Raw genomic sequence first — 6,000 nt, forward strand, 5'->3', positions numbered from 1 at the left:
GCAAGTCGAATGCTGTGCAGCATGCAACTGCATTGTATTTACATCACAGAATGTAAATACACTGAACGGCTGAAGCTGAAAAGATGTAAGACATATCCCAAATGCTGTTTGAGATAATGCAAATAATATTATATATTATAACTTACAGGTAAGGTTTAATTGATAATGGTCAGGTTCAACATTTTCTTAGGACCCACAGATGACCGGGCCTGCCCCTGCTTCACACTGCTGCTTTCTATGTTAGTAGAGTTGAAATAACAGCTCAACTCAGTTCGGTCCCTCTCCACTTGCTCATGATGCCAGCAGGAGTTGGGCAGGGATACCAGCAGATTCCCCTCTGCTGATGTCACCCTGCAGGACAGACACTTGCTGTGTATCATGGTCACACTATTAAATTCTCACTGAGGTCTATTTAGGCCCCAAGGAGGCTGATGGTGGCATCGCATTACTGACTGGGTAAGAGGAGAAGAGAGAGTCAGAGACAGAGAGGGACAGGGACCAGGTTTAGGTGAAGAGGAGACGAGGTAAGGAGGCAGGAGAAAGGAAGGGAGAGAAGAGGAGAGGAGGGAAGACAAAGAAAGGGAAGAAACACACACACACACGCACGCACGCACGCACACACACACGCACACACACACACAACACACAACACACACGCTAAAAAAAACTCAAAACAGCATGAACGGCATAAACAGACAGGAAGACAGGATGACGGCATGCCTGACTCATCTGTTTTCTGTACAGTATGCCCTGCCGTTCTCTGAAATAAAATTAAAAAAAACTCCTCCCATATCCGCCCAGTGCTTGTGTGCAGATCACCTAATGGTGGCTTAGAGGATCAGCCCAACGCGTGCTGGGCAGCAGAGCTGGCTGACACCACAGCTTATGACAAAGGAGAGGCAGACGGATGTCAGAGCAGACGGCAGCGTGCTCCGCTTACCGCAAGGAGTGGGCTCCATGCATTCTTCTTCACTGGGTTTCCTTTGTGGTCGGCTGATGTTGAAACACCTCACCCCCCTCCCCTCCACCACTCACCCTCAAGACAAACACTTTAATCTTTATTGTTCCAGTTTGATCTTGAAAGTATAGTTGGGAAAGAACGCAGGGATTTCCCTTGTGGAGAAATACTCCAGATATGTGTAGAATCACTAAAACCACAATGGCAATCTCTATCCTTCATACAACGGACGACATTTAAATAAAAATCTCACATTGGCACTTTCTTTTTCTTTTCTACTCAATTATACATTAATTAGTTCAAAATGAAATAAAGCAATTTGTGTTTTCATTTTCACTACTAGCATATGCGTTCTCTGACAGCATTAAAATGATTATGGAAATGCCATTTGGCAATTTGTTTCCAAACAATAACTCTGCCCTTTGGTTGATAATATTAAAATATCAATTAAAACGTTAAACTGGAAAAGTATTGTGCAATGCGGTTTTCCTGTCATGAAATGATAAATGCAAAGTGTATTTTCATTTTCAAACTCCGGCAACTTGTCATTCATTCTATAGGAAGACCAGACTTGACATTGTTTATCTACCTGGGTCAAAATGGCAGCCGCTGGGCTGGTGCAAGCGATTGTTATTTGTTTTGTTAAATGGCTTTTCTAATTCAATTCTAATTTTGTCAGCTAATAATTGCATTATTGAATGTTTATTTTGATCCAATGAAGTGAGGAATGGAAATGCTATGGTTAGATCACATTTCAATTGTAATATATTCAGAAAAATGCTTCCATATCATCCAATGTGTCAGATGTATATGTAATCACAGAACACTGGTTTTGCTGTCCAAGAACTTCTCTCTGTACCAATTTGTCCAATCCATCCAATAGCCAGGATGTTTCACTAAAAACCCTCAAATGCCCACCTATTTGAGTCTAGAGTGGTGGACCGACAAACCGACCACGGCGCTCGGGTTTGAATGTGTTGGACTGTCTGCACAGACTGGCAAGGTGTCCAGGGTGTCACCCGGCCTTCTGCTCAATGTATGATGGAACGCCCAAGAACCGGAAAATGTAAAGCAAATGAAGGAATGATTTTCCCTCTCTTGAATTTCTTCATTCATCTCTCTGACTCCAAGCCCCCCGCGGGAGCCCGCCTTAGCAGCCCACAGACTATTAGCGGGGGCCATGACCTCAGCAAGACTTTCCCCTCTTCTGCTCTCCGTCTGTCCATCCACCCACTGTTACTCTGTGTGTTCCCTCTCTCCTGCCGCAGCCTCGAGACAGTGTGGGAGCTGTTCAGAGAGCAGGAATGCAGAGGGAGCTCAGCTGCCGGAGGAGAGAAGAGAGCGGAGAGAGAGGCAGGAGAGGGGGATTTTTCCTTGGATGAGGTCATGGATGCGAACGCTGAGCTCGTGGCAGACGCGCCCCTGACCTCCCTCTGCTAGCACACACACACACACACACACACACACACACACACACACACACACACACACACACACACACACACACACTGAGAGAATTGGCTGAGCCCATGGAAGCCCATGGGTTAGCAGAGATGACATCTAGTTTTCATCTCTGCCCATTACTTCACAGCTAATCTCCCAATCCAGATTGCTCTGTCTTTATCAACACGCCACACACACAGGCGGTAAAGTCAAGCCCCAGAGGGCCACTCAGCCATGTTTAAAGCCCTGCTAAAATCAGCCCCTTTACGAGCTGAGAGATGGAGGTGATTAGTAATACACTACAATTAGCGTGCTAAGCGCACACATATGGCCCAACACAGCTGATTCAACAGCAATATGGTCTCATCTTGAGTGATCTGATTGTGTATTAGCGCCCTGATTGGATGAGAAGTCCCGGCTGATAGCAACTGTCGAGACGGCAAGATGATGATGGTTATTATTGTGATTACTCAGGCAGCTTCCTCCACATGTGTGAGTCACGGAGACCGACGCTCTGTGGCTTTGTGCCTTGGTGTGAAAAATATCTCTCGTTCACCAGCGTGGATTTCGGGAATGTGACAGCACCGAAGCTTTGTCGGGGGACAATAGGGCCCCCATCTGAATGTGACACATCCCTGTGGGAGTAGAGTTTGTTTTTATATGTACTCTGATCCTCTTCCTGCTGAACTGGATTAGTTGGAGTCGCTCTTACAACCAAACCCAAACTGTCACAGTCTCGCTGTGAGAGAAGATTGACAACAGTTTCACTAAACACAACCTTCGGCACTAGTGTGAAAATCGAAGGGCCCTGACACATCAAGGTAACAGTGGACTGCGAGGGGATGTTGGGCTGTTGTTGAGTGTTTGCGGCTGTCCATCGCCCACAGCGGCTGTCCAAACTGTGTTTGGCACTGTTGCCTCGTCTATCATCGACTGCGGTTTGGCTAATTGAGCGCGACAAATTGGTAACACCCGAGGTGAAGATTGAATACCAGCAGTGTTCATTTTCTATAGAAAGCAAATAATTGTATCATATCAATCCTATTATCAAGTTGCTAATTAATACCAAACACAACGTACAGTCGGGACAGCTGGTAATGTCATTGCTTTGGCTGCTGGCTAACACTTAACTTGTGTGAGCAGTTTTACCCCTTCTTCGTAATGACCACAGGATATTTTTGTGCAAGCAACAACTTTTTACAGGCTTATTCCCGATTGGTGTCACGAGAAGAATATTGACGAGTTCTTTCCACTGTGTGTTCAAGAGCAACTTTAATAGAAGACACAAGGCATTGGGGGGCAACACAATGCATTTAATAGGTCAACCTTTGTTGTGTTGGTTCTCTGAGCTTGGTTTGTGTGTCAGGGTTAAAGTGAAATTCAACCCTAAGGTGTCAGCAGTTCAGCAAAGTCTAGTGTCTTTGACTCGCACTGAACACCTCCTTTAGTTCTTTCACAAAGGTTGTGATGCCAAGTGACGTCTACAGGACAGTTTGAGATCACTAAAACTGATTGGGACTTTAATGCACAGTGTGTGTGTGTGTGTGTTTTTTAATGCTATTTTTGTCACTTTTGGAATTCAATCACAGTCCTCCCCACCTGTTTACATTTTGTCTTTATCTTTATCACACACACACACACACACACACACACACACACACACACACACACACACACACACACACACACACACACACACACACACACACACACACACAAGCGGCCTCAGGCCTCAGGCCTCAGTTCTCTTTTCTAAGACAGTGGCGTTATTGTTCGAGGGTGCAGGTGTGTTTGCGACTCTCGGAGTTCCTTCTAGCTAATTACAGACTCTTCGCTGACATCTCTATTGACACTGAATTCCACCCCTCCTCAAACACTCCCTCCAAATCTTCATGATGTTTTTTTTCTTTTTGACCTAACATTCAGGTCAGGAGCTGCTGAGCGATATCGACTCAGCGCTGCAGAAGCCTGAATAGGAAATGAGTTTGGTAAACCAGGCAGCCGCACTGTGACCGACCACAACATCCTCCTGCTTCTGTGCTCATTAACAGCACTCGTTCCTCTCCCGTCTCTTCCGACCTACGTCCATCCCAGGGGGGGTATCGCCTCGCCCCCTCGTCCCCCATCAGAGGCCCCACATCAAAGGGAGCCTGCCTGGAAGTGACATCACCACTGCGCAAGTCTTTGTTTGAGGAGCTTGGTTCACCGTGGACTCACTTCTTTCACTGCTGGGGCCCAGGTCTGAAGAGTGGTTGTGGCAGAATGAGTATACGTCCTGGCTACTGTCCAGGACCGACATTCCAGTCCGTCCTGTGTGTAAGTGTATGTGTGTGTAGTGTCTCATTATAGCACCTTATATAGAGAAAACAGAGAGGGTAAGCCAGCGGTAGAGCATCCAGTGAACTTCGAAATGGTGGAAGTTGTTTTTTCCTCTAATGTGACCACTGAATCGGACACCATCCTCTACAGTCAGTGCCAGCCTTAGCCGTCCATCTCTATAGTTACTGCATGCAATGCAACCTAGGGAAAACAACACCATAAAATAAAATTGCTGTTGCGTTTCTCAGTCATTATTGGATTCTATAGCTAGGTGGGTGGGAGTAATTGATGGCAGATGTTTCACTCTTTAAGAGACTGAAAGAAATGTTTTGTGTGCTCGTGTGTCACAGTAGGCTTACAGTAGACAGTTAGGATGAGGTTAGTGTTTTCCTGGTCAAGGTTAGTCAGTCATCTTTAGGAGCTCACACACCCTTTCCAATAGCATCTGTCTCTTATCATTTTCTGTTTTTGAAAGCTCAGAGATAATATTTCCTTTGTTTTGTTTTTCTTTTCATTTACCTTCCTGATTATTAGACTGTGTGTGTCAATGTAGGAGTCTACAGTTCCTGAAAGAAGATATTTCCCAACATATGACACAATATATGGCGCAATTATAATTTCAAAGATTTGTTAATTCAGTTTATAGTTTCAACAAATATACAGATGCATCTATAGATATAATTGATGTAGATTACCAAACATATATATATACGCAATTGAAAGCTTTGAACGAGTCTTCACAGTAAACACCCAAGGAATGATTTTCAACAACGATCCATTGGTACAACTTGGCATTGAGCCTAAATTGGAATTTTATTGAGTTGTTTTCTTTACTGACTTTTATCTCACGCCTCCCTAATCACTCGCCCTGCACATTTTTTCCGATTTGTCCTATCTAACACAGTTTTCCATTCTCTTATCTCAATATCAAGGTTCCTTCACTGTTGGTAAAAAATAACCCTTCTGTCAAGATCATTGTCTTTTTACGCCCTGCTAGACAGTGCTGCACTGTTGTCTCACTTACTCATGCTATTTGGTGGAAATTGTGCTTCTTCCTGGTCTTTTTCATGCTTTTGTAATCCAAACACTACACATTGTTGTCTAAAGTCTGTCAAACAAGGCTGTGTCTGCATGTGTGCGTATATTGTAAGAGAAAACGGGTGGATCCCTGGGCCAGGGGGAGATACGCTGTCTGCACTTGGACAGGCTCTTCCTCCTGGCTGATTACTGCACAGTCATAAGCACCACAAGCGGAAAGACAGACAGGCACACATCCACCA

Source organism: Taurulus bubalis, assembly GCF_910589615.1.
Source record: "Taurulus bubalis genome assembly, chromosome: 13".
Classification (NCBI taxonomy): domain Eukaryota; kingdom Metazoa; phylum Chordata; class Actinopteri; order Perciformes; family Cottidae; genus Taurulus; species Taurulus bubalis.